Consider the following 27,462-nt stretch of genomic DNA (forward strand, 5'->3'; position numbering starts at 1 on the left):
TATCGAAGGCTTGGCAAATCGTTCTCTAGCAAACTCAATACGAGCTTCCACTTCAACCGTCGACTTGTAAACAGCTCTTGCAATTCGTGCAAAATACTACAAATTTGGCTTGTGAGGTTCCCGAATTGAGTAAAAGCACATCAGTTCCCAATTAAAAAAATGACCCCCTCCGCAGTCTCCCGCATGTTAATGACCACCATACTAAGGGGGAAAAGTTGAAAGGCGGCGCCTCACAGGCCATCTCCTCAGAGTATTCAGCCGTGTTGGGCCTTGACAATATTTTAATATCTTGGATGGTGTATAGTGTTCTCTCATTTCCCTTGAGAAATCAAGATTGTCAAGGGGATTCTGCTGTTTTGCCAGTTCATAGCAAGAGATGGGGATCCAAAACACCTGACAGGAAACCAATGAAGATTTGTGTTGGACAGAAAAATAACGTGGCCACAGCCTCAAAGCAAAAGGCATCTATTTTCAGTGATGAAATATAATATAATTATAAATTGTCTGTTATTTTACTTTCCAAGTATTTTACTTTCCAAGTATTCAATAAAATGTGCATTTGGCAAAAGTCCTTTGAGCCGGATTTGAACCAGCGACCTAAGGATGCCTGCTTTACCACTACAGTCCTCCGCTCTACCAACTGAGCTATCAAAGGCTTGGCAAGTCAACTCTAGCAAACTCAATACGAGCTTCCACTTCAACCGTCGACTTGTAAACATCTCTTGCAATTCGTGCAAAATACTACAAATTTGGCTTGTGAGGTTCCCGAATTGAGTAAAAGCACATCAGTTCACAATTAAAAAAATGACCCCCTCCGCAGTGTCCCGCATGTTACTGACCACCATACAAAGGAGGAAAAGTTGAAAGGCGGCGCCTCACAGGCCATCTCCTCAGAGTATTCATCAGTGTTCGGCCTTGACAATATTTTAATATCTTGGATGGTGTATAGTGTTCTCCCATTTCCCTTGAGAAATCAAGATTGTCAAGGGGATTCTGCTGTTTTGTCAGTTCATAGCAAGAGATGGGGATCCAAAATACCTCACAGGAAACCAAAGAAGATTGGTGTCGGACAGAAAAATAACGTGGCCACAGCCTCAAAGCAAAAGGCATCTATTTTCAGTGATGAAATATAATATAATTATAAATTGTCTGTTATTTTACTTTCCAAGTATTTTACTTTCCAAGTATTCAATACAATGTGCATTTGGCAAAAGTCCTTCGAGCCGGATTTGAAACAGCGACCTAAGGATGCCTGTTTTACCACTACAGTCCTCCGCTCTACCAACTGAGCTATCAAAGGCTTGGCAAATCGTTCTCTAGCAAACTCAATACGAGCTTCCACTTCAACCGTCGACTTGTAAACATCTCTTGCAATTCGTGCAAAATACTACAAATTTGGCTTGTGACGTTCCCGAATTGAGTAAAAGCACATCAGTTCCCAATTAAAAAAATGACCCCCTCCGCAGTCTCCCGCATGTTACTGACCACCATACTAAGGGGGAAAAGTTGAAAGGCGGCGCCTCACAGGCCATCTCCTCAGAGTATTCAGCCGTGTTGGGCCTTGACAATATTTTAATATCTTGGATGGTGTATACTGTTCTCTCATTTCCCTTGAGAAATCAAGATTGTTAGGGGATTCTGCTGTTTTGCCAGTTCATAGCAAGAGATGGGGATCCGAAACACCTCACAGGCAACCAATGAAGATTGGTGTTGGACAGAAACATAACGTGGCCACAGCCTCAAAGCAAAAGGCATCTATTTTCAGTGATGAAATATAATATAATTATAAATTGTCTGTTATTTTATTTTCCAAGTATTTTACTTTCCAAGTATTCAATAAAATTTGCATTTGGCAGAAGTCCTTCGAGCCGGATTTGAACCAGCGACCTAAGGATGCCTGTTTTACCACTACAGTTCTCCGCTCTACCAACTGAGCTTTCGAAGGCTTGGCAAATCATTCTCTAGCAAACTCAATACGAGCTTCCACTTCAACCGTCGACTTGTAAACATCTCTTGCAATTCGTGCAAAATACTACAAATTTGGCTTGTGAGGTTCCCGAATTGAGTAAAAGCACATCAGTTCCCAATTAAAAAAATGACCCCCTCCGCAGTCTCCCGCATGTTACTGACCACCATACTAAGGGGGAAAAGTTGAAAGGCGGCACCTCACAGGCCATCTCCTCAGAGTATTCAGCCGCGTTGGGCCTTGACAATATTTTAATATCTTGGATGGTGTATAGTGTTCTCTCATTTCCCTTGAGAAATCAAGATTGTCAAGGGGATTCTGCTGTTTTGCCAGTTCATAGCAAGAGATGGGGATCCAAAACACCTGACAGGAAACCAATGAAGATTCGTGTTGGACAGAAAAATAACGTGGCCACAGCCTCAAAGCAAAGGGCATCTATTTTCAGTGATGAAATATAATATAATTATAAATTGTCTGTTATTTTACTTTCCAAGTATTTTACTTTCCAAGTATTCAATACAATGTGCATTTGGCAAAAGTCCTTCGAGCCGGATTTGAAACAGCGACCTAAGGATGCCTGTTTTACCACTACAGTCCCACGCTCTACCAACTGAGCTATCGAAGGCTTGGCAAATCGTTCTCTAGCAAACTCAATACGAGCTTCTACTTCAACCGTCGACTTGTAAACATCTCTTGCAATTCGTGCAAAATACTACAAATTTGGCTTGTGAGGTTCCCGAATTGAGTAAAAGCACATCAGTTCCCAATTAAAAAAATGACCCCCTCCGCAGTCTCCCGCATGTTAATGACCACCATACTAAGGGGGAAAAGTTGAAAGGCGGCGCCTCACAGGCCATCTCCTCAGAGTATTCAGCCGTGTTGGGCCTTGACAATATTTTAATATCTTGGATGGTGTATAGTGTTCTCTCATTTCCCTTGAGAAATCAAGATTGTCAAGGGGATTCTGCTGTTTTGCCAGTTCATAGCAAGAGATGGGGATCCAAAACACCTGACAGGAAACCAATGAAGATTCGTGTTGGACAGAAAAATAACGTGGCCACAGCCTCAAAGCAAAAGGCATCTATTTTCAGTGATGAAATATAATATAATTATAAATTGTCTGTTATTTTACTTTCCAAGTATTTTACTTTCCAAGTATTCAATAAAATGTGCATTTGGCAAAAGTCCTTTGAGCCGGATTTGAACCAGCGACCTAAGGATACCTGTTTTACGACTACAGTCCTCCGCTCTACCAACTGAGCTATCAAAGGCTTGGCAAGTTAACTCTAGCAAACTCAATACGAGCTTCCACTTCAACCGTCGACTTGTAAACATCTCTTGCAATTCGTGCAAAATACTACAAATTTGGCTTGTGAGGTTCCCGAATTGAGTAAAAGCACATCAGTTCACAATTAAAAAAATGACCCCCTCCGCAGTCGCCCGCATGTTACTGACCACCATACTAAGGGGGAAAAGTTGAAAGGCGGCACCTCACAGGCCATCTCCTCAGAGTATTCAGCCGTGTTGGGCCTTGACAATATTTTAATATCTTGGATGGTGTATAGTGTTCTCTCATTTCTCTTGAGAAATCAAGATTGTCAAGGGGATTCTGCTGTTTTGCCAGTTCATAGCAAGAGATGGGGATCCAAAACACCTCACAGGAAACCAATGAAGATTCGTGTTGGACAGAAACATAACGTGGCCACAGCCTCAAAGCAAAAGGCATCTATTTTCAGTGATGAAATATAATATAATTATAAATTGTCTGTTATTTTATTTTCCAAGTATTTTACTTTCCAAGTATTCAATAAAATTTGCATTTGGCAGAAGTCCTTCGAGCCGGATTTGAACCAGCGACCTAAGGATGCCTGTTTTACCACTACAGTCCTCCGCTCTACCAACTGAGCTTTCGAAGGCTTGGCAAATCATTCTCTAGCAAACTCAATACGAGCTTCCACTTCAACCGTCGACTTGTAAACATCTCTTGCAATTCGTGCAAAATACTACAAATTTGGCTTGTGAGGTTCCCGAATTGAGTAAAAGCACATCAGTTCCCAATTAAAAAAATGACCCCCTCCGCAGTCTCCCGCATGTTAATGACCACCATACTAAGGGGGAAAAGTTGAAAGGCGGCGCCTCACAGGCCATCTCCTCAGAGTATTCAGCCGTGTTGGGCCTTGACAATATTTTAATATCTTGGATGGTGTATAGTGTTCTCTCATTTCCCTTGAGAAATCAAGATTGTCAAGGGGATTCTGCTGTTTTGCCAGTTCATAGCAAGAGATGGGGATCCAAAACACCTGACAGGAAACCAATGAAGATTCGTGTTGGACAGAAAAATAACGTGGCCACAGCCTCAAAGCAAAAGGCATCTATTTTCAGTGATGAAATATAATATAATTATAAATTGTCTGTTATTTTACTTTCCAAGTATTTTACTTTCCAAGTATTCAATACAATGTGCATTTGGCAAAAGTCCTTCGAGCCGGATTTGAAACAGCGACCTAAGGATGCCTGTTTTACCACTACAGTCCCACGCTCTACCAACTGAGCTATCGAAGGCTTGGCAAATCGTTCTCTAGCAAACTCAATACGAGCTTCCACTTCAACCGTCGACTTGTAAACATCTCTTGCAATTCGTGCAAAATACTACAAATTTGGCTTGTGAGGTTCCCGAATTGAGTAAAAGCACATCAGTTCCCAATTAAAAAAATGACCCCCTCCGCAGTCTCCCGCATGTTAATGACCACCATACTAAGGGGGAAAAGTTGAAAGGCGGCGCCTCACAGGCCATCTCCTCAGAGTATTCAGCCGTGTTGGGCCTTGACAATATTTTAATATCTTGGATGGTGTATAGTGTTCTCTCATTTCCCTTGAGAAATCAAGATTGTCAAGGGGATTCTGCTGTTTTGCCAGTTCATAGCAAGAGATGGGGATCCAAAACACCTGACAGGAAACCAATGAAGATTCGTGTTGGACAGAAAAATAACGTGGCCACAGCCTCAAAGCAAAAGGCATCTATTTTCAGTGATGAAATATAATATAATTATAAATTGTCTGTTATTTTACTTTCCAAGTATTTTACTTTCCAAGTATTCAATAAAATGTGCATTTGGCAAAAGTCCTTTGAGCCGGATTTGAACCAGCGACCTAAGGATGCCTGTTTTACCACTACAGTCCTCCGCTCTACCAACTGAGCTATCAAAGGCGTGGCAAGTTAACTCTAGCAAACTCAATACGAGCTTCCACTTCAACCGTCGACTTGTAAACATCTCTTGCAATTCGTGCAAAATACTACAAATTTGGCTTGTGAGGTTCCCGAATTGAGTAAAAGCACATCAGTTCACAATTAAAAAAATGACCCCCTCCGCAGTGTCCCGCATGTTACTGACCAACATACAAAGGAGGAAAAGTTGAAAGGCGGCGTCTCACAGGCCATCTCCTCAGAGTATTCATCAGTGTTCGGCCTTGACAATATTTTAATATCTTGGATGGTGTATAGTGTTCTCCCATTTCCCTTGAGAAATCAAGATTGTCAAGGGGATTCTGCTGTTTTGTCAGTTCATAGCAAGAGATGGGGATCCAAAATACCTCACAGGAAACCAACGAAGATTGGTGTCGGACAGAAAAATAACGTGGCCACAGCCTCAAAGCAAAAGGCATCTATTTTCAGTGATGAAATATAATATAATTATAAATTGTCTGTTATTTTACTTTCCAAGTATTTTACTTTCCAAGTATTCAATACAATGTGCATTTGGCAAAATTCCTTCGAGCCGGATTTGAAACAGCGACCTAAGGATGCCTGTTTTACCACTACAGTCCTCCGCTCTACCAACTGAGCTATCGAAGGCTTGGCAAATCGTTCTCTAGCAAACTCAATACGAGCTTCCACTTCAACCGTCGACTTGTAAACATCTCTTGCAATTCGTGCAAAATACTACAAATTTGGCTTGTGACGTTCCCGAATTGAGTAAAAGCACATCAGTTCCCAATTAAAAAATGACACCCTCCGCAGTCTCCCGCATGTTACTGACCACCATACTAAGGGGGAAAAGTTGAAAGGCGGCGCCTCACAGGCCATCTCCTCAGAGTATTCAGCCGTGTTGGGCCTTGACAATATTTTAATATCTTGGATGGTGTATACTGTTCTCTCATTTCCCTTGAGAAATCAAGATTGTCAAGGGGATTCTGCTGTTTTGCCAGTTCATAGCAAGAGATGGGGATCCGAAACACCTCACAGGCAACCAATGAAGATTGGTGTTGGACAGAAACATAACGTGGCCACAGCCTCAAAGCAAAAGGCATCTATTTTCAGTGATGAAATATAATATAATTATAAATTGTCTGTTATTTTATTTTCCAAGTATTTCACTTTCCAAGTATTCAATAAAATTTGCATTTGGCAAAAGTCCTTCGAGCCGGATTTGAACCAGCGACCTAAGGATGCCTGTTTTACCACTACAGTCCTCCACTCTACCAACTGAGCTTTCGAAGGCTTGGCAAATCATTCTCTAGCAAACTCAATACGAGCTTCCACTTCAACCGTCGACTTGTAAACATCTCTTGCAATTCGTGCAAAATACTACAAATTTGGCTTGTGAGGTTCCCGAATTGAGTAAAAGCACATCAGTTCCCAATTAAAAAAATGACCCCCTCCGCAGTCTCCCGCATGTTAATGACCACCATACTAAGGGGGAAAAGTTGAAAGGCGGCGCCTCACAGGCCATCTCCTCAGAGTATTCAGCCGTGTTGGGCCTTGACAATATTTTAATATCTTGGATGGTGTATAGTGTTCTCTCATTTCCCTTGAGAAATCAAGATTGTCAAGGGGATTCTGCTGTTTTGCCAGTTCATAGCAAGAGATGGGGATCCAAAACACCTGACAGGAAACCAATGAAGATTCGTGTTGGACAGAAAAATAACGTGGCCACAGCCTCAAAGCAAAAGGCATCTATTTTCAGTGATGAAATATAATATAATTATAAATTGTCTGTTATTTTACTTTCCAAGTATTTTACTTTCCAAGTATTCAATAAAATGTGCATTTGGCAAAAGTCCCTTGAGCCGGATTTGAACCAGCGACCTAAGGATGCCTGTTTTACCACTACAGTCCTCCGCTCTACCAACTGAGCTATCGAAGGCTTGGCAAATCAACTCTAGCAAACTCAATACGAGCTTCCACTTCAACCGTCGACTTGTAAACATCTCTTGCAATTCGTGCAAAATACTACAAATTTGGCTTGTGAGGTTCCCGAATTGAGTAAAAGCACATCAGTTCACAATTAAAAAAATGACCCCCTCCGCAGTCGCCCGCATGTTACTGACCACCATACTAAGGGGGAAAAGCTGAAAGGCGGCACCTCACAGGCCATCTCCTCAGAGTATTCAGCCGCGTTGGGCCTTGACAATATTTTAATATCTTGGATGGTGTATAGTGTTCTCTCATTTCTCTTGAGAAATCAAGATTGTCAAGGGGATTCTGCTGTTTTGCCAGTTCATAGCAAGAGATGGGGATCCAAAACACCTCACAGGAAACCAATGAAGATTCGTGTTGGACAGAAAAATAACGTGGTCACAGCCTCAAAGCAAAAGGCATCTATTTTCAGTGATGAAATATAATATAATTATAAATTGTCTGTTATTTTACTTTCCAAGTATTTTACTTTTCAAGTATTCAATAAAATGTGCATTTGGCAAAAGTCCTTCGAGCCGGGTTTGAACCAGCGACCTAAGGATGCCTGTTTTACCACTACAGTCCTCCGCTCTACCAACTGAGCTATCGAAGGCTTGGCAAATCAGTTTCTAGCAAGCTCAATACGAGCTTCCACTTCAACCGTCGACATTCAAACATCTCTTGCAATTCGTGCAAAATACTACAAATTTGGCTTGTGAGGTTCCCGAATTGAGTAAAAGCACATCAGTTCCCAATTAAAAAAATGACCCCCTCCGCAGTCTCCCGCATGTTAATGACCACCATACTAAGGGGGAAAAGTTGAAAGGCGGCGCCTCACAGGCCATCTCCTCAGAGTATTCAGCCGTGTTGGGCCTTGACAGTATTTTAATATCTTGGATGGTGTGTAGTGTTCTCTCATTTCCCTTGAGAAATCAAGATTGTCAAGGGGATTCTGCTGTTTTGCCAGTTCATAGCAAGAGATGGGGATCCAAAATACCTCACAGGAAACCAACGAAGATTGGTGTCGGACAGAAAAATAACGTGGCCACAGCCTCAAAGCAAAAGGCATCTATTTTCAGTGATGAAATATAATATAATTATAAATTGTCTGTTATTTTACTTTCCAAGTATTTTACTTTCCAAGTATTCAATACAATGTGCATTTGGCAAAATTCCTTCGAGCCGGATTTGAAACAGCGACCTAAGGATGCCTGTTTTACCACAACAGTTCTCCGCTCTACCAACTGAGCTATCGAAGGCTTGGCAAATAGTTTTCTAGCAAACTCAATACGAGCTTCCACTTCAACCGTCGACTTGTAAACATCTCTTGCAATTCGTGCAAAATACTACAAATTTGGCTTGTGACGTTCCCGAATTGAGTAAAAGCACATCAGTTCCCAATTAAAAAAATGACCCCCTCCGCAGTCTCCCGCATGTTACTGACCACCATACTAAGGGGGAAAAGTTGAAAGGCGGCGCCTCACAGGCCATCTCCTCAGAGTATTCAGCCGTGTTGGGCCTTGACAATATTTTAATATCTTGGATGGTGTATACTGTTCTCTCATTTCCCTTGAGAAATCAAGATTGTCAAGGGGATTCTGCTGTTTTGCCAGTTCATAGCAAGAGATGAGGATCCGAAACACCTCACAGGCAACCAATGAAGATTGGTGTTGGACAGAAACATAACGTGGCCACAGCCTCAAAGCAAAAGGCATCTATTTTCAGTGATGAAATATAATATAATTATAAATTGTCTGTTATTTTATTTTCCAAGTATTTCACTTTCCAAGTATTCAATAAAATTTGCATTTGGCAAAAGTCCTTCGAGCCGGATTTGAACCAGCGACCTAAGGATGCCTGTTTTACCACTACAGTCCTCCGCTCTACCAACTGAGCTTTCGAAGGCTTGGCAAATCATTCTCTAGCAAACTCAATACGAGGTTCCACTTCAACCGTCGACTTGTAAACATCTCTTGCAATTCGTGCAAAATACTACAAATTTGGCTTGTGAGGTTCCCGAATTGAGTAAAAGCACATCAGTTCACAATTAAAAAAATGACCCCCTCCGCAGTGTCCCGCATGTTACTGACCACCATACAAAGGAGGAAAAGTTGAAAGGCGGCGCCTCACAGGCCATCTCCTCAGAGTATTCATCAGTGTTCGGCCTTGACAATATTTTAATATCTTGGATGGTGTATAGTGTTCTCCCATTTCCCTTGAGAAATCAAGATTGTCAAGGGGATTCTGCTGTTTTGTCAGTTCATAGCAAGAGATGGGGATCCAAAATACCTCACAGGAAACCAACGAAGATTGGTGTCGGACAGAAAAATAACGTGGCCACAGCCTCAAAGCAAAAGGCATCTATTTTCAGTGATGAAATATAATATAATTATAAATTGTCTGTTATTTTACTTTCCAAGTATTTTACTTTCCAAGTATTCAATACAATGTGCATTTGGCAAAAGTCCTTCGAGCTGGATTTGAAACAGCGACCTAAGGATGCCTGTTTTACCACTACAGTGCACCGCTCTACCAACTGAGCTATCGAAGGCTTGGCAAATCGTTCTCTAGCAAACTCAATACGAGCTTCCACTTCAACCGTCGACTTGTAAACATCTCTTGCAATTCGTGCAAAATACTACAAATTTGGCTTGTGACGTTCCCGAATTGAGTAAAAGCACATCAGTTCCCAATTAAAAAAATGACCCCCTCCGCAGTCTCCCGCATGTTACTGACCACCATACTAAGGGGGAAAAGTTGAAAGGCGGCGCCTCACAGGCCATCTCCTCAGAGTATTCAGCCGTGTTGGGCCTTGACAATATTTTAATATCTTGGATGGTGTATACTGTTCTCTCATTTCCCTTGGGAAATCAAGATTGTCAAGGGGATTCTGCTGTTTTGCCAGTTCATAGCAAGAGATGAGGATCCGAAACACCTCACAGGCAACCAATGAAGATTGGTGTTGGACAGAAACATAACGTGGCCACAGCCTCAAAGCAAAAGGCATCTATTTTCAGTGATGAAATATAATATAATTATAAATTGTCTGTTATTTTATTTTCCAAGTATTTCACTTTCCAAGTATTCAATAAAATTTGCATTTGGCAAAAGTCCTTCGAGCCGGATTTGAACCAGCGACCTAAGGATGCCTGTTTTACCACTACAGTCTTCCGCTCTACCAACTGAGCTTTCGAAGGCTTGGCAAATCATTCTCTAGCAAACTCAATACGAGGTTCCACTTCAACCGTCGACTTGTAAACATCTCTTGCAATTCGTGCAAAATACTACAAATTTGACTTGTGAGGTTCCCGAATTGAGTAAAAGCACATCAGTTCACAATTAAAAAAATGACCCCCTCCGCAGTCGCCCGCATGTTACTGACCACCATACTAAGGGGGAAAAGTTGAAAGGCGGCACCTCACAGGCCATCTCCTCAGAGTATTCAGCCGCGTTGGGCCTTGACAATATTTTAATATCTTGGATGGTGTATAGTGTTCTCTCATTTCTCTTGAGAAATCAAGATTGTCAAGGGGATTCTGCTGTTTTGCCAGTTCATAGCAAGAGATGGGGATCCAAAACACCTCACAGGAAACCAATGAAGATTCGTGTTGGACAGAAAAATAACGTGGTCACAGCCTCAAAGCAAAAGGCATCTATTTTCAGTGATGAAATATAATATAATTATAAATTGTCTGTTATTTTACTTTCCAAGTATTTTACTTTCCAAGTATTCAATAAAATGTGCATTTGGCAAAAGTCCTTCGAGCCGGATTTGAACCAGCGACCTAAGGATGCCTGTTTTACCACTACCGCTCTACCAACTGAGCTATCGAAGGCTTGGCAAATCAGACTCTAGCAAGCTCAATACGAGCTTCTACTTCAACCGTCGACATTCAAACATCCCTTGCAATTCGTGCAAAATACTACAAATTTGGCTTGTGAGGTTCCCGAATTGAGTAAAAGCACATCAGTTCACAATTAAAAAAATGACCCCCTCCGCAGTGTCCCGCATGTTACTGACCACCATACAAAGGAGGAAAAGTTGAAAGGCGGCGCCTCACAGGCCATCTCCTCAGAGTATTCATCAGTGTTCGGCCTTGACAATATTTTAATATCTTGGATGGTGTATAGTGTTCTCCCATTTCCCTTGAGAAATCAAGATTGTCAAGGGGATTCTGCTGTTTTGTCAGTTCATAGCAAGAGATGGGGATCCAAAATACCTCACAGGAAACCAACGAAGATTGGTGTCGGACAGAAAAATAACGTGGCCACAGCCTCAAAGCAAAAGGCATCTATTTTCAGTGATGAAATATAATATAATTATAAATTGTCTGTTATTTTACTTTCCAAGTATTTTACTTTCCAAGTATTCAATACAATGTGCATTTGGCAAAAGTCCTTCGAGCTGGATTTGAAACAGCGACCTAAGGATGCCTGTTTTACCACTACAGTGCTCCGCTCTACCAACTGAGCTATCGAAGGCTTGGCAAATCGTTCTCTAGCAAACTCAATACGAGCTTCCACTTCAACCGTCGACTTGTAAACATCTCTTGCAATTCGTGCAAAATACTACAAATTTGGCTTGTGACGTTCCCGAATTGAGTAAAAGCACATCAGTTCCCAATTAAAAAAATGACCCCCTCCGCAGTCTCCCGCATGTTACTGACCAACATACTAAGGGGGAAAAGTTGAAAGGCGGCGCCTCACAGGCCATCTCCTCAGAGTATTCAGCCGTGTTGGGCCTTGACAATATTTTAATATCTTGGATGGTGTATGCTGTTCTCTCATTTCCCTTGAGAAATCAAGATTGTCAAGGGGATTCTGCTGTTTTGCCAGTTCATAGCAAGAGATGGGGATCCGAAACACCTCACAGGCAACCAATGAAGATTGGTGTTGGACAGAAACATAACGTGGCCACAGCCTCAAAGCAAAAGGCATCTATTTTCAGTGATGAAATATAATATAATTATAAATTGTCTGTTATTTTATTTTCCAAGTATTTTACTTTCCAAGTATTCAATAAAATTTGCATTTGACAGAAGTCCTTCGAGCCGGATTGGAACCAGCGACCTAAGGATGCCTGTTTTACCACTACAGTCCTCCGCTCTACCAACTGAGCTTTCGAAGGCTTGGCAAATCATTCTCTAGCAAACTCAATACGAGCTTCCACTTCAACCGTCGACTTGTAAACATCTCTTGCAATTCGTGCAAAATACTACAAATTTGGCTTGTGAGGTTCCCGAATTGAGTAAAAGCACATCAGTTCCCAATTAAAAAAATGACCCCCTTCGCAGTCTCCCGCATGTTAATGACCACCATACTAAGGGGGAAAAGTTGAAAGGCGGCGCCTCACAGGCCATCTCCTCAGAGTATTCAGCCGTGTTGGGCCTTGACAATATTTTAATATCTTGGATGGTGTATAGTGTTCTCTCATTTCCCTTGAGAAATCAAGATTGTCAAGGGGATTCTGCTGTTTTGCCAGTTCATAGCAAGAGATGGGGATCCAAAACACCTGACAGGAAACCAATGAAGATTCGTGTTGGACAGAAAAATAACGTGGCCACAGCCTCAAAGCAAAAGGCATCTATTTTCAGTGATGAAATATAATATAATTATAAATTGTCTGTTATTTTACTTTCCAAGTATTTTACTTTCCAAGTATTCAATAAAATGTGCATTTGGCAAAAGTCCTTTGAGCCGGATTTGAACCAGCGACCTATGGATGCCTGTTTTACTACTACAGTCCTCCGCTCTACCAACTGAGCTATCAAAGGCATGACAAATTAACTCTAGCAAACTCAATACGAGCTTCCACTTCAACCGTCGACTTGTAAACATCTCTTGCAATTCGTGCAAAATACTACAAATTTGGCTTGTGAGGTTCCCGAATTGAGTAAAAGCACATCAGTTCACAATTAAAAAAATGACCCCCTCCGCAGTCGCCCGCATCTTACTGACCACCATACTAAGGGGGAAAAGTTGAAAGGCGGCGCCTCACAGGCCATCTCCTCAGAGTATTCAGCCCTGTTGGGCCTTGACAATATTTTAATATCTTGGATGGTGTATAGTGTTCTCTCATTTCCCTTGAGAAATCAAGATTGTCAAGGGGATTCTGCTGTTTTGCCAGTTCATAGCAAGAGATGGGGATCAAAAACACCTGACAGGAAACCAATGAAGATTCGTGTTGGACAGAAAAATAACGTGGCCACAGCCTCAAAGCAAAAGGCATCTATTTTCAGTGATGAAATATAATATAATTATAAATTGTCTGTTATTTTACTTTCCAAGTATTTTACTTTCCAAGTATTCAATACAATGTGCATTTGGCAAAAGTCCTTCGAGCCGGATTTGAAACAGCGACCTAAGGATGCCTGTTTTACCACTACAGTCCCACGCTCTACCAACTGAGCTATCGAAGGCTTGGCAAATCGTTCTCTAGCAAACTCAATACGAGCTTCCACTTCAACCGTCGACTTGTAAACATCTCTTGCAATTCGTGCAAAATACTACAAATTTGGCTTGTGAGGTTCCCGAATTGAGTAAAAGCACATCAGTTCCCAATTAAAAAAATGACCCCCTCCGCAGTCTCCCGCATGTTAATGACCACCATACTAAGGGGGAAAAGTTGAAAGGCGGCGCCTCACAGGCCATCTCCTCAGAGTATTCAGCCGTGTTGGGCCTTGACAATATTTTAATATCTTGGATGGTGTATAGTGTTCTCTCATTTCCCTTGAGAAATCAAGATTGTCAAGGGGATTCTGCTGTTTTGCCAGTTCATAGCAAGAGATGGGGATCCAAAACACCTGACAGGAAACCAATGAAGATTCGTGTTGGAGAGAAAAATAACGTGGCCACAGCCTCAAAGCAAAAGGCATCTATTTTCAGTGATGAAATATAATATAATTATAAATTATCTGTTATTTTGCTTTCCAAGTATTTTACTTTCCAAGTATTCAATAAAATGTGCATTTGGCAAAAGTCCTTTGAGCCGGATTTGAACCAGCGACCTAAGGATGCCTGTTTTACCACTACAGTCCTCCGCTCTACCAACTGAGCTATCAAAGGCTTGGCAAATCAACTCTAGCAAACTCAATACGAGCTTCCACTTCAACCGTCGACTTGTAAACATCTCTTGCAATTCGTGCAAAATACTACAAATTTGGCTTGTGAGGTTCCCGAATTGAGTAAAAGCACATCAGTTCCCAATTAAAAAAATGACCCCCTCCGCAGTCTCCCGCATGTTAATGACCACCATACTAAGGGGGAAAAGTTGAAAGGCGGCGCCTCACAGGCCATCTCCTCAGAGTATTCAGCCGTGTTGGGCCTTGACAATATTTTAATATCTTGGATGGTGTATAGTGTTCTCTCATTTCCCTTGAGAAATCAAGATTGTCAAGGGGATTCTGCTGTTTTGTCAGTTCATAGCAAGAGATGGGGATCCAAAATACCTCACAGGAAACCAACGAAGATTGGTGTCGGACAGAAAAATAACGTGGCCACAGCCTCAAAGCAAAAGGCATCTATTTTCAGTGATGAAATATAATATAATTATAAATTATCTGTTATTTTACTTTCCAAGTATTTTACTTTCCAAGTATTCAATAAAATGTGCATTTGGCAAAAGTCCTTTGAGCCGGATTTGAACCAGCGACCTAAGGATGCCTGTTTTACCACTACAGTCCTCCGCTCTACCAACTGAGCTATCGAAGGCTTGGCAAATCAGTCTCTAGCAAGCTCAATACGAGCTTCCACTTCAACCGTCGACATTCAAACATCTCTTGCAATTCGTGCAAAATACTACAAATTTGGCTTGTGAGGTTCCCGAATTGAGTAAAAGCACATCAGTTCACAATTAAAAAAATGACCCCCTCTGCAGTGTCCCGCATGTTACTGACCACCATACAAAGGAGGAAAAGTTGAAAGGCGGCGCCTCACAGGCCATCTCCTCAGAGTATTCATCAGTGTTCGGCCTTGACAATATTTTAATATCTTGGATGGTGTATAGTGTTCTCCCATTTCCCTTGAGAAATCAAGATTGTCAAGGGGATTCTGCTGTTTTGTCAGTTCATAGCAAGAGATGGGGATCCAAAATACCTCACAGGAAACCAACGAAGATTGGTGTCGGACAGAAAAATAACGTGGCCACAGCCTCAAAGCAAAAGGCATCTATTTTCAGTGATGAAATATAATATAATTATAAATTGTCTGTTATTTTACTTTCCAAGTATTTTACTTTCCAAGTATTCAATACAATGTGCATTTGGCAAAAGTCCTTCGAGCCGGATTTGAAACAGCGACCTAAGGATGCCTGTTTTACCACTACAGTCCCACGCTCTACCAACTGAGCTATCGAAGGTTTGGCAAATCGTTCTCTAGCAAACTCAATACGAGCTTCCACTTCAACCGTCGACTTGTAAACATCTCTTGCAATTCGTGCAAAATACTACAAATTTGGCTTGTGAGGTTCCCGAATTGAGTAAAAGCACATCAGTTCCCAATTAAAAAAATGACCCCCTCCGCAGTCTCCCGCATGTTAATGACCACCATACTAAGGGGGAAAAGTTGAAAGGCGGCGCCTCACAGGCCATCTCCTCAGAGTATTCAGCCGTGTTGGGCCTTGACAATATTTTAATATCTTGGATGGTGTATAGTGTTCTCTCATTTCCCTTGAGAAATCAAGATTGTCAAGGGGATTCTGCTGTTTTGCCAGTTCATAGCAAGAGATGGGGATCCAAAACACCTGACAGGAAACCAATGAAGATTCGTGTTGGAGAGAAAAATAACGTGGCCACAGCCTCAAAGCAAAAGGCATCTATTTTCAGTGATGAAATATAATATAATTATAAATTATCTGTTATTTTACTTTCCAAGTATTTTACTTTCCAAGTATTCAATAAAATGTGCATTTGGCAAAAGTCCTTTGAGCCGGATTTGAACCAGCGACCTAAGGATGCCTGTTTTACCACTACAGTCCTCCGCTCTACCAACTGAGCTATCAAAGGCTTGGCAAATCAACTCTAGCAAACTCAATACGAGCTTCCACTTCAACCGTCGACTTGTAAACATCTCTTGCAATTCGTGCAAAATACTACAAATTTGGCTTGTGAGGTTCCCGAATTGAGTAAAAGCACATCAGTTCCCAATTAAAAAAATGACCCCCTCCGCAGTCTCCCGCATGTTAATGACCACCATACTAAGGGGGAAAAGTTGAAAGGCGGCGCCTCACAGGCCATCTCCTCAGAGTATTCAGCCGTGTTGGGCCTTGACAATATTTTAATATCTTGGATGGTGTATAGTGTTCTCTCATTTCCCTTGAGAAATCAAGATTGTCAAGGGGATTCTGCTGTTTTGCCAGTTCATAGCAAGAGATGGGGATCCAAAACACCTGACAGGAAACCAATGAAGATTCGTGTTGGACAGAAAAATAACGTGGCCACAGCCTCAAAGCAAAAGGCATCTATTTTCAGTGATGAAATATAATATAATTATAAATTATCTGTTATTTTACTTTCCAAGTATTTTACTTTCCAAGTATTCAATAAAATGTGCATTTGGCAAAAGTCCTTTGAGCCGGATTTGAACCAGCGACCTAAGGATGCCTGTTTTACCACTACAGTCCTCCGCTCTACCAACTGAGCTATCAAAGGCTTGGCAAATCAACTCTAGCAAACTCAATACGAGCTTCCACTTCAACCGTCGACTTGTAAACATCTCTTGCAATTCGTGCAAAATACTACAAATTTGGCTTGTGAGGTTCCCGAATTGAGTAAAAGCACATCAGTTCACAATTAAAAAAATGACCCCCTCCGCAGTCGCCCGCATGTTACTGACCACCATACTAAGGGGGAAAAGTTGAAAGGCGGCACCTCACAGGCCATCTCCTCAGAGTATTCAGCCGCGTTGGGCCTTGACAATATTTTAATATCTTGGATGGTGTATAGTGTTCTCTCATTTCTCTTGAGAAATCAAGATTGTCAAGGGGATTCTGCTGTTTTGCCAGTTCATAGCAAGAGATGGGGATCCAAAACACCTCACAGGAAACCAATGAAGATTCGTGTTGGACAGAAAAATAACGTGGTCACAGCCTCAAAGCAAAAGGCATCTATTTTCAGTGATGAAATATAATATAATTATAAATTGTCTGTTATTTTACTTTCCAAGTATTTTACTTTCCAAGTATTCAATAAAATGTGCATTTGGCAAAAGTCCTTCGAGCCGGATTTGAACCAGCGACCTAAGGATGCCTGTTTTACCACTACAGTCCTCCGCTCTACCAACTGAGCTATCGAAGGATTGGCGAATCAGTCTCTAGCAAGCTCAATACGAGCTTCTACTTCAACCGTCCACATTCAAACATCTCTTGCAATTCGTGCAAAATACTACAAATTTGGCTTGTGAGGTTCCCGAATTGAGCAAAAGCACATCAGTTCACAATTAAAAAAATGACCCCCTCCGCAGTGTCCCGCATGTTACTGACCACCATACAAAGGAGGAAAAGTTGAAAGGCGGCGCCTCACAGGCCATCTCCTCAGAGTATTCATCAGTGTTCGGCCTTGACAATATTTTAATATCTTGGATGGTGTATAGTGTTCTCCCATTTACCTTGAGAAATCAAGATTGTCAAGGGGATTCTGCTGTTTTGCCAGTTCATAGCAAGAGATGGGGATCCGAAACACCTCACAGGCAACCAATGAAGATTGGTGTTGGCCAGAAACATAACGTGGCCACAGCCTCAAAGCAAAAGGCATCTATTTTCAGTGATGGAATATAATATAATTATAAATTGTCTGTTATTTTATTTTCCAAGTATTTCACTTTCCAAGTATTCAATAAAATTTGCATTTGGCAAAAGTCCTTCGAGCCGGATTTGAACCAGCGACCTAAGGATGCCTGTTTTACCACTACAGCACTCCACTCTACCAACTGAGCTTTCGAAGGCTTGGCAAATCAATCTCTAGCAAACTCAATACGAGCTTCCACTTCAACCGTCGACTTGTAAACATCTCTTGCAATTCGTGCAAAATACTACAAATTTGGCTTGTGAGGTTCCCGAATTGAGTAAAAGCACATCAGTTCCCAATTAAAAAAATGACCCCCTCCGCAGTCTCCCGCATGTTAATGACCACCATACTAAGGGGCAAAAGTTGAAAGGCGGCGCCTCACAGGCCATCTCCTCAGAGTATTCAGCCGTGTTGGGCCTTGACAATATTTTAATATCTTGGATGGTGTATAGTGTTCTCTCATTTCCCTTGAGAAATCAAGATTGTCAAGGGGATTCTGCTGTTTTGCCAGTTCATAGCAAGAGATGGGGATCCAAAACACCTGACAGGAAACCAATGAAGATTCGTGTTGGACAGAAAAATAACGTGGCCACAGCCTCAAAGCAAAAGGCATCTATTTTCAGTGATGAAATATAATATAATTATAAATTGTCTGTTATTTTACTTTCCAAGTATTTTACTTTCCAAGTATTCAATAAAATGTGCATTTGGCAAAAGTCCTTTGAGCCGGATTTGAACCAGCGACCTACGGATGCCTGTTTTACCACTACAGTCCTCCGCGCTACCAACTGAGCTATCAAAGGCATGACAAATCAACTCTAGCAAACTCAATACGAGCTTCCACTTCAACCGTCGACTTGTAAACATCTCTTGCAATTCGTGCAAAATACTACAAATTTGGCTTGTGAGGTTCCCGAATTGAGTAAAAGCACATCAGTTCACAATTAAAAAAATGACCCCCTCCGCAGTCGCCCGCATGTTACTGACCACCATACTAAGGGGGAAAAGTTGAAAGGCGGCGCCTCACAGGCCATCTCCTCAGAGTATTCAGCCCTGTTGGGCCTTGACAATATTTTAATATCTTGGATGGTGTATAGTGTTCTCTCATTTCCCTTGAGAAATCAAGATTGTCAAGGGGATTCTGCTGTTTTGCCAGTTCATAGCAAGAGATGGGGATCAAAAACACCTGACAGGAAACCAATGAAGATTCGTGTTGGACAGAAAAATAACGTGGCCACAGCCTCAAAGCAAAAGGCATCTATTTTCAGTGATGAAATATAATATAATTATAAATTGTCTGTTATTTTACTTTCCAAGTATTTTACTTTCCAAGTATTCAATACAATGTGCATTTGGCAAAAGTCCTTCGAGCCGGATTTGAAACAGCGACCTAAGGATGTCTGTTTTACCACTACAGTCCCACGCTCTACCAACTGAGCTATCGAAGGCTTGGCAAATCGTTCTCTAGCAAACTCAATACGAGCTTCCACTTCAACCGTCGACTTGTAAACATCTCTTGCAATTCGTGCAAAATACTACAAATTTGGCTTGTGAGGTTCCCGAATTGAGTAAAAGCACATCAGTTCCCAATTAAAAAAATGACCCCCTCCGCAGTCTCCCGCATGTTAATGACCACCATACTAAGGGGGAAAAGTTGAAAGGCGGCGCCTCACAGGCCATCTCCTCAGAGTATTCAGCCGTGTTGGGCCTTGACAATATTTTAATATCTTGGATGGTGTATAGTGTTCTCTCATTTCCCTTGAGAAATCAAGATTGTCAAGGGGATTCTGCTGTTTTGCCAGTTCATAGCAAGAGATGGGGATCCAAAACACCTGACAGGAAACCAATGAAGATTCGTGTTGGACAGAAAAATAACGTGGCCACAGCCTCAAAGCAAAAGGCATCTATTTTCAGTGATGAAATATAATATAATTATAAATTGTCTGTTATTTTACTTTCCAAGTATTTTACCTTCCAAGTATTCAATAAAATGTGCATTTGGCAAAAGTCCTTTGAGCCGGATTTGAACCAGCGACCTAAGGATGCCTGCTTTACCACTACAGTCCTCCGCTCTACCAACAGAGCTATCAAAGGCTTGGCAAGTCAACTCTAGCAAACTCAATACGAGCTTCCACTTCAACCGTCGACTTGTAAACATCTCTTGCAATTCGTGCAAAATACTACAAATTTGGCTTGTGAGGTTCCCGAATTGAGTAAAAGCACATCAGTTCACAATTAAAAAAATGACCCCCTCCGCAGTCGCCCGCATGTTACTGACCACCATACTAAGGGGGAAAAGTTGAAAGGCGGCACCTCACAGGCCATCTCCTCAGAGTATTCAGCCGCGTTGGGCCTTGACAATATTTTAATATCTTGGATGGTGTATAGTGTTCTCTCATTTCTCTTGAGAAATCAAGATTGTCAAGGGGATTCTGCTGTTTTGCCAGTTCATAGCAAGAGATGGGGATCCAAAACACCTCACAGGAAACCATTGAAGATTCGTGTTGGACAGAAAAATAACGTGGTCACAGCCTCAAAGCAAAAGGCATTTATTTTCAGTGATGAAATATAATATAATTATAAATTGTCTGTTATTTTACTTTCCAAGTATTTTACTTTCCAAGTATTCAATAAAATGTGCATTTGGCAAAAGTCCTTCGAGCCGGATTTGAACCAGCGACCTAAGGATGCCTGTTTTACCACTACAGTCCTCCGCTCTACCAACTGAGCTATCGAAGGCTTGGCAAATCCGTCTCTAGCAAGCTCAATACGAGCTTCTACTTCAACCGTCGACATTCAAACATCTCTTGCAATTCGTGCAAAATACTACAAATTTGGCTTGTGAGGTTCCCGAATTGAGTAAAAGCACATCAGTTCACAATTAAAAAAATGACCCCCTCCGCAGTGTCCCGCATGTTACTGACCACCATACAAAGGAGGAAAAGTTGAAAGGCGGCGCCTCACAGGCCATCTCCTCAGAGTATTCATCAGTGTTCGGCCTTGACAATATTTTAATATCTTGGATGGTGTATAGTGTTCTCCCATTTCCCTTGAGAAATCAAGATTGTCAAGGGGATTCTGCTGTTTTGTCAGTTCATAGCAAGAGATGGGGATCCAAAATACCTCACAGGAAACCAAAGAAGATTGGTGTCGGACAGAAAAATAACGTGGCCACAGCCTCAAAGCAAAAGGCATCTATTTTCAGTGATGAAATATAATATAATTACAAATTGTCTGTTATTTTACTTTCCAAGTATTTTACTTTCCAAGTATTCAATACAATGTGCATTTGGCAAAAGTCCTTCGAGCCGGATTTGAAACAGCGACCTAAGGATGCCTGTTATACCACTACAGTCCTCCGCTCTACCAACTGAGCTATCGAAGGCTTGGCAAATCGTTCTCTAGCAAACTCAATACGAGCTTCCACTTCAACCGTCGACTTGTAAACATCTCTTGCAATTCGTGCAAAATACTACAAATTTGGCTTGTGACGTTCCCGAATTGAGTAAAAGCACATCAGTTCCCAATTAAAAAAATGACCCCCTCCGCAGTCTCCCGCATGTTACTGACCACCATACTAAGGGGGAAAAGTTGAAAGGCGGCGCCTCACAGGCCATCTCCTCAGAGTATTCAGCCGTGTTGGGCCTTGACAATATTTTAATATCTTGGATGGTGTATACTGTTCTCTCATTTCCCTTGAGAAATCAAGATTGTTAGGGGATTCTGCTGTTTTGCCAGTTCATAGCAAGAGATGGGGATCCGAAACACCTCACAGGCAACCAATGAAGATTGGTGTTGGACAGAAACATAACGTGGCCACAGCCTCACAGCAAAAGGCATCTATTTTCAGTGATGAAATATAATATAATTATAAATTGTCTGTTATTTTATTTTCCAAGTATTTTACTTTCCAAGTATTCAATAAAATTTGCATTTGGCAGAAGTCCTTCGAGCCGGATTTGAACCAGCGACCTAAGGATGCCTGTTTTACCACTACAGTCCTCCGCTCTACCAACTGAGCTTTCGAAGGCTTGGCAAATCATTCTCTAGCAAACTCAATACGAGCTTCCACTTCAACCGTCGACTTGTAAACATCTCTTGCAATTCGTGCAAAATACTACAAATTTGGCTTGTGAGGTTCCCGAATTGAGTAAAAGCACATCAGTTCCCAATTAAAAAAATGACCCCCTCCGCAGTCTCCCGCATGTTAATGACCACCATACTAAGGGGGAAAAGTTGAAAGGCGGCGCCTCACAGGCCATCTCCTCAGAGTATTCAGCCGTGTTGGGCCTTGACAATATTTTAATATCTTGGATGGTGTATAGTGTTCTCTCATTTCCCTTGAGAAATCAAGATTGTCAAGGGGATTCTGCTGTTTTGCCAGTTCATAGCAAGAGATGGGGATCCAAAACACCTGACAGGAAACCAATGAAGATTCGTGTTGGACAGAAAAATAACGTGGCCACAGCCTCAAAGCAAAAGGCATCTATTTTCAGTGATGAAATATAATATAATTATAAATTGTCTGTTATTTTACTTTCCAAGTATTTTACTTTCCAAGTATTCAATAAAATGTGCATTTGGCAAAATTCCTTTGAGCCGGATTTGAACCAGCGACCTAAGGATACCTGTTTTACCACTACAGTCCTCCGCTCTACCAACTGAGCTATCAAAGGCTTGGCAAGTTAACTCTAGCAAACTCAATACGAGCTTCCACTTCAACCGTCGACTTGTAAACATCTCTTGCAATTCGTGCAAAATACTACAAATTTGGCTTGTGAGGTTCCCGAATTGAGTAAAAGCACATCAGTTCACAATTAAAAAAATGACCCCCTCCGCAGTCGCCCGCATGTTACTGACCACCATACTAAGGGGGAAAAGTTGAAAGGCGGCACCTCACAGGCCATCTCCTCAGAGTATTCAGCCGCGTTGGGCCTTGACAATATTTTAATATCTTGGATGGTGTATAGTGTTCTCTCATTTCTCTTGAGAAATCAAGATTGTCAAGGGGATTCTGCTGTTTTGCCAGTTCATAGCAAGAGATGGGGATCCAAAACACCTCACAGGAAACCAATGAAGATTCGTGTTGGACAGAAACATAACGTGGCCACAGCCTCAAAGCAAAAGGCATCTATTTTCAGTGATGAAATATAATATAATTATAAATTGTCTGTTATTTTATTTTCCAAGTATTTTACTTTCCAAGTATTCAATAAAATTTGCATTTGGCAGAAGTCCTTCGAGCCGGATTTGAACCAGCGACCTAAGGATGCCTGTTTTACCACTACAGTCCTCCGCTCTACCAACTGAGCTTTCGAAGGCTTGGCAAATCATTCTCTAGCAAACTCAATACGAGCTTCCACTTCAACCGTCGACTTGTAAACATCTCTTGCAATTCGGGCAAAATACTACAAATTTGGCTTGTGAGGTTCCCGAATTGAGTAAAAGCACATCAGTTCCCAATTAAAAAAATGACCCCCTCCGCAGTCTCCCGCATGTTAATGACCACCATACTAAGGGGGAAAAGTTGAAAGGCGGCGCCTCACAGGCCATCTCCTCAGAGTATTCAGCCGTGTTGGGCCTTGACAATATTTTAATATCTTGGATGGTGTATAGTGTTCTCTCATTTCCCTTGAGAAATCAAGATTGTCAAGGGGATTCTGCTGTTTTGCCAGTTCATAGCAAGAGATGGGGATCCAAAACACCTGACAGGAAACCAATGAAGATTCGTGTTGGACAGAAAAATAACGTGGCCACAGCCTCAAAGCAAAAGGCATCTATTTTCAGTGATGAAATATAATATAATTATAAATTGTCTGTTATTTTACTTTCCAAGTATTTTACTTTCCAAGTATTCAATAAAATGTGCATTTGGCAAAAGTCCTTTGAGCCGGATTTGAACCAGCGACCTAAGGATGCCTGTTTTACCACTACAGTCCTCCGCTCTACCAACTGAGCTATCGAAGGCTCGGCAAATCAACTCTAGCAAACTCAATACGAGCTTCCACTTCAACCGTCGACTTGTAAACATCTCTTGCAATTCGTGCAAAATACTACAAATTTGGCTTGTGAGGTTCCCGAATTGAGTAAAAGCACATCAGTTCACAATTAAAAAAATGACCCCCTCCGCAGTCGCCCGCATGTTACTGACCACCATACTAAGGGGGAAAAGCTGAAAGGCGGCACCTCACAGGCCATCTCCTCAGAGTATTCAGCCGCGTTGGGCCTTGACAATATTTTAATATCTTGGATGGTGTATAGTGTTCTCTCATTTCTCTTGAGAAATCAAGATTGTCAAGGGGATTCTGCTGTTTTGCCAGTTCATAGCAAGAGATGGGGATCCAAAACACCTCACAGGAAACCAATGAAGATTTGTGTTGGACAGAAAAATAACGTGGTCACAGCCTCAAAGCAAAAGGCATCTATTTTCAGTGATGAAATATAATATAATTATAAATTGTCTGTTATTTTACTTTCCAAGTATTTTACTTTTCAAGTATTCAATAAAATGTGCATTTGGCAAAAGTCCTTCGAGCCGGGTTTGAACCAGCGACCTAAGGATGCCTGTTTTACCACTACAGTCCTCCGCTCTACCAACTGAGCTATCGAAGGCTTGGCAAATCAGTTTCTAGCAAGCTCAATACGAGCTTCCACTTCAACCGTCGACTTGTAAACATCTCTTGCAATTCGTGCAAAATACTACAAATTTGGCTTGTGAGGTTCCCGAATTGAGTAAAAGCACATCAGTTCCCAATTAAAAAAATGACCCCCTCCGCAGTCTCCCGCATGTTAATGACCACCATACTAAGGGGGAAAAGTTGAAAGGCGGCGCCTCACAGGCCATCTCCTCAGAGTATTCAGCCGTGTTGGGCCTTGACAGTATTTTAATATCTTGGATGGTGTGTAGTGTTCTCTCATTTCCCTTGAGAAATCAAGATTGTCAAGGGGATTCTGCTGTTTTGCCAGTTCATAGCAAGAGATGGGGATCCAAAATACCTCACAGGAAACCAACGAAGATTGGTGTCGGACAGAAAAATAACGTGGCCACAGCCTCAAAGCAAAAGGCATCTATTTTCAGTGATGAAATATAATATAATTATAAATTGTCTGTTATTTTACTTTCCAAGTATTTTACTTTCCAAGTATTCAATACAATGTGCATTTGGCAAAATTCCTTCGAGCCGGATTTGAAACAGCGACCTAAGGATGCCTGTTTTACCACTACAGTTCTCCGCTCTACCAACTGAGCTATCGAAGGCTTGGCAAATCGTTTTCTAGCAAACTCAATACGAGCTTCCACTTCAACCGTCGACTTGTAAACATCTCTTGCAATTCGTGCAAAATACTACAAATTTGGCTTGTGACGTTCCCGAATTGAGTAAAAGCACATCAGTTCCCAATTAAAAAAATGACCCCCTCCGCAGTCTCCCGCATGTTACTGACCAACATACTAAGGGGGAAAAGTTGAAAGGCGGCGCCTCACAGGCCATCTCCTCAGAGTATTCAGCCGTGTTGGGCCTTGACAATATTTTAATATCTTGGATGGTGTATGCTGTTCTCTCATTTCCCTTGAGAAATCAAGATTGTCAAGGGGATTCTGCTGTTTTGCCAGTTCATAGCAAGAGATGGGGATCCGAAACACCTCACAGGCAACCAATGAAGATTGGTGTTGGACAGAAACATAACGTGGCCACAGCCTCAAAGCAAAAGGCATCTATTTTCAGTGATGAAATATAATATAATTATAAATTGTCTGTTATTTTATTTTCCAAGTATTTTACTTTCCAAGTATTCAATAAAATTTGCATTTGACAGAAGTCCTTCGAGCCGGATTGGAACCAGCGACCTAAGGATGCCTGTTTTACCACTACAGTCCTCCGCTCTACCAACTGAGCTTTCGAAGGCTTGGCAAATCATTCTCTAGCAAACTCAATACGAGCTTCCACTTCAACCGTCGACTTGTAAACATCTCTTGCAATTCGTGCAAAATACTACAAATTTGGCTTGTGAGGTTCCCGAATTGAGTAAAAGCACATCAGTTCCCAATTAAAAAAATGACCCCCTTCGCAGTCTCCCGCATGTTAATGACCACCATACTAAGGGGGAAAAGTTGAAAGGCGGCGCCTCACAGGCCATCTCCTCAGAGTATTCAGCCGTGTTGGGCCTTGACAATATTTTAATATCTTGGATGGTGTATAGTGTTCTCTCATTTCCCTTGAGAAATCAAGATTGTCAAGGGGATTCTGCTGTTTTGCCAGTTCATAGCAAGAGATGGGGATCCAAAACACCTGACAGGAAACCAATGAAGATTCGTGTTGGACAGAAAAATAACGTGGCCACAGCCTCAAAGCAAAAGGCATCTATTTTCAGTGATGAAATATAATATAATTATAAATTGTCTGTTATTTTACTTTCCAAGTATTTTACTTTCCAAGTATTCAATAAAATGTGCATTTGGCAAAAGTCCTTTGAGCCGGATTTGAACCAGCGACCTATGGATGCCTGTTTTACTACTACAGTCCTCCGCTCTACCAACTGAGCTATCAAAGGCATGACAAATTAACTCTAGCAAACTCAATACGAGCTTCCACTTCAACCGTCGACTTGTAAACATCTCTTGCAATTCGTGCAAAATACTACAAATTTGGCTTGTGAGGTTCCCGAATTGAGTAAAAGCACATCAGTTCACAATTAAAAAAATGACCCCCTCCGCAGTCGCCCGCATCTTACTGACCACCATACTAAGGGGGAAAAGTTGAAAGGCGGCGCCTCACAGGCCATCTCCTCAGAGTATTCAGCCCTGTTGGGCCTTGACAATATTTTAATATCTTGGATGGTGTATAGTGTTCTCTCATTTCCCTTGAGAAATCAAGATTGTCAAGGGGATTCTGCTGTTTTGCCAGTTCATAGCAAGAGATGGGGATCAAAAACACCTGACAGGAAACCAATGAAGATTCGTGTTGGACAGAAAAATAACGTGGCCACAGCCTCAAAGCAAAAGGCATCTATTTTCAGTGATGAAATATAATATAATTATAAATTGTCTGTTATTTTACTTTCCAAGTATTTTACTTTCCAAGTATTCAATACAATGTGCATTTGGCAAAAGTCCTTCGAGCCGGATTTGAAACAGCGACCTAAGGATGCCTGTTTTACCACTACAGTCCCACGCTCTACCAACTGAGCTATCGAAGGCTTGGCAAATCGTTCTCTAGCAAACTCAATACGAGCTTCCACTTCAACCGTCGACTTGTAAACATCTCTTGCAATTCGTGCAAAATACTACAAATTTGGCTTGTGAGGTTCCCGAATTGAGTAAAAGCACATCAGTTCCCAATTAAAAAAATGACCCCCTCCGCAGTCTCCCGCATGTTAATGACCACCATACTAAGGGGGAAAAGTTGAAAGGCGGCGCCTCACAGGCCATCTCCTCAGAGTATTCAGCCGTGTTGGGCCTTGACAATATTTTAATATCTTGGATGGTGTATAGTGTTCTCTCATTTCCCTTGAGAAATCAAGATTGTCAAGGGGATTCTGCT

General features: G+C 41.6%; 11 non-coding genes across 11 annotated transcripts; all 11 read right to left on the reverse strand.

Annotated features, from left to right (window-relative positions):
- Window positions 1-569: 569 nt before the first annotated feature.
- Window positions 570-655, reverse strand: TRNAY-GUA (transfer RNA tyrosine (anticodon GUA)). The gene is given in 2 exon segments: window positions 570-605; window positions 619-655. It is a non-coding gene; the product is annotated as a tRNA-Tyr (tRNA).
- Window positions 656-3,151: 2,496 nt separating this feature from the next.
- TRNAY-GUA (transfer RNA tyrosine (anticodon GUA)) lies at window positions 3,152-3,237 on the reverse strand. Its single transcript is given in 2 exon segments — window positions 3,152-3,187; window positions 3,201-3,237. It is a non-coding gene; the product is annotated as a tRNA-Tyr (tRNA).
- A 1,851-nt stretch (window positions 3,238-5,088) lies between these two features.
- Window positions 5,089-5,174, reverse strand: TRNAY-GUA (transfer RNA tyrosine (anticodon GUA)). Its single transcript is given in 2 exon segments — window positions 5,089-5,124; window positions 5,138-5,174. It is a non-coding gene; the product is annotated as a tRNA-Tyr (tRNA).
- A 2,495-nt stretch (window positions 5,175-7,669) lies between these two features.
- Window positions 7,670-7,755, reverse strand: TRNAY-GUA (transfer RNA tyrosine (anticodon GUA)). Its single transcript is given in 2 exon segments — window positions 7,670-7,705; window positions 7,719-7,755. It is a non-coding gene; the product is annotated as a tRNA-Tyr (tRNA).
- Window positions 7,756-14,121: 6,366 nt separating this feature from the next.
- Window positions 14,122-14,207, reverse strand: TRNAY-GUA (transfer RNA tyrosine (anticodon GUA)). Its single transcript is given in 2 exon segments — window positions 14,122-14,157; window positions 14,171-14,207. It is a non-coding gene; the product is annotated as a tRNA-Tyr (tRNA).
- A 1,851-nt stretch (window positions 14,208-16,058) lies between these two features.
- On the reverse strand, window positions 16,059-16,144 carry TRNAY-GUA (transfer RNA tyrosine (anticodon GUA)). Its single transcript is given in 2 exon segments — window positions 16,059-16,094; window positions 16,108-16,144. It is a non-coding gene; the product is annotated as a tRNA-Tyr (tRNA).
- A 559-nt stretch (window positions 16,145-16,703) lies between these two features.
- TRNAY-GUA (transfer RNA tyrosine (anticodon GUA)) lies at window positions 16,704-16,789 on the reverse strand. The gene is given in 2 exon segments: window positions 16,704-16,739; window positions 16,753-16,789. It is a non-coding gene; the product is annotated as a tRNA-Tyr (tRNA).
- A 559-nt stretch (window positions 16,790-17,348) lies between these two features.
- Window positions 17,349-17,434, reverse strand: TRNAY-GUA (transfer RNA tyrosine (anticodon GUA)). The gene is given in 2 exon segments: window positions 17,349-17,384; window positions 17,398-17,434. It is a non-coding gene; the product is annotated as a tRNA-Tyr (tRNA).
- Window positions 17,435-20,576: 3,142 nt separating this feature from the next.
- TRNAY-GUA (transfer RNA tyrosine (anticodon GUA)) lies at window positions 20,577-20,662 on the reverse strand. Its single transcript is given in 2 exon segments — window positions 20,577-20,612; window positions 20,626-20,662. It is a non-coding gene; the product is annotated as a tRNA-Tyr (tRNA).
- Window positions 20,663-22,513: 1,851 nt separating this feature from the next.
- TRNAY-GUA (transfer RNA tyrosine (anticodon GUA)) lies at window positions 22,514-22,599 on the reverse strand. Its single transcript is given in 2 exon segments — window positions 22,514-22,549; window positions 22,563-22,599. It is a non-coding gene; the product is annotated as a tRNA-Tyr (tRNA).
- Window positions 22,600-24,449: 1,850 nt separating this feature from the next.
- Window positions 24,450-24,535, reverse strand: TRNAY-GUA (transfer RNA tyrosine (anticodon GUA)). The gene is given in 2 exon segments: window positions 24,450-24,485; window positions 24,499-24,535. It is a non-coding gene; the product is annotated as a tRNA-Tyr (tRNA).
- Window positions 24,536-27,462: the final 2,927 nt, after the last annotated feature.

The sequence above is a fragment of the Ambystoma mexicanum genome, chromosome 1p (assembly GCF_040938575.1).
Source record: "Ambystoma mexicanum isolate Mex_15411 chromosome 1p, UKY_AmexF1_1, whole genome shotgun sequence".
NCBI lineage: Eukaryota > Metazoa > Chordata > Amphibia > Caudata > Ambystomatidae > Ambystoma > Ambystoma mexicanum.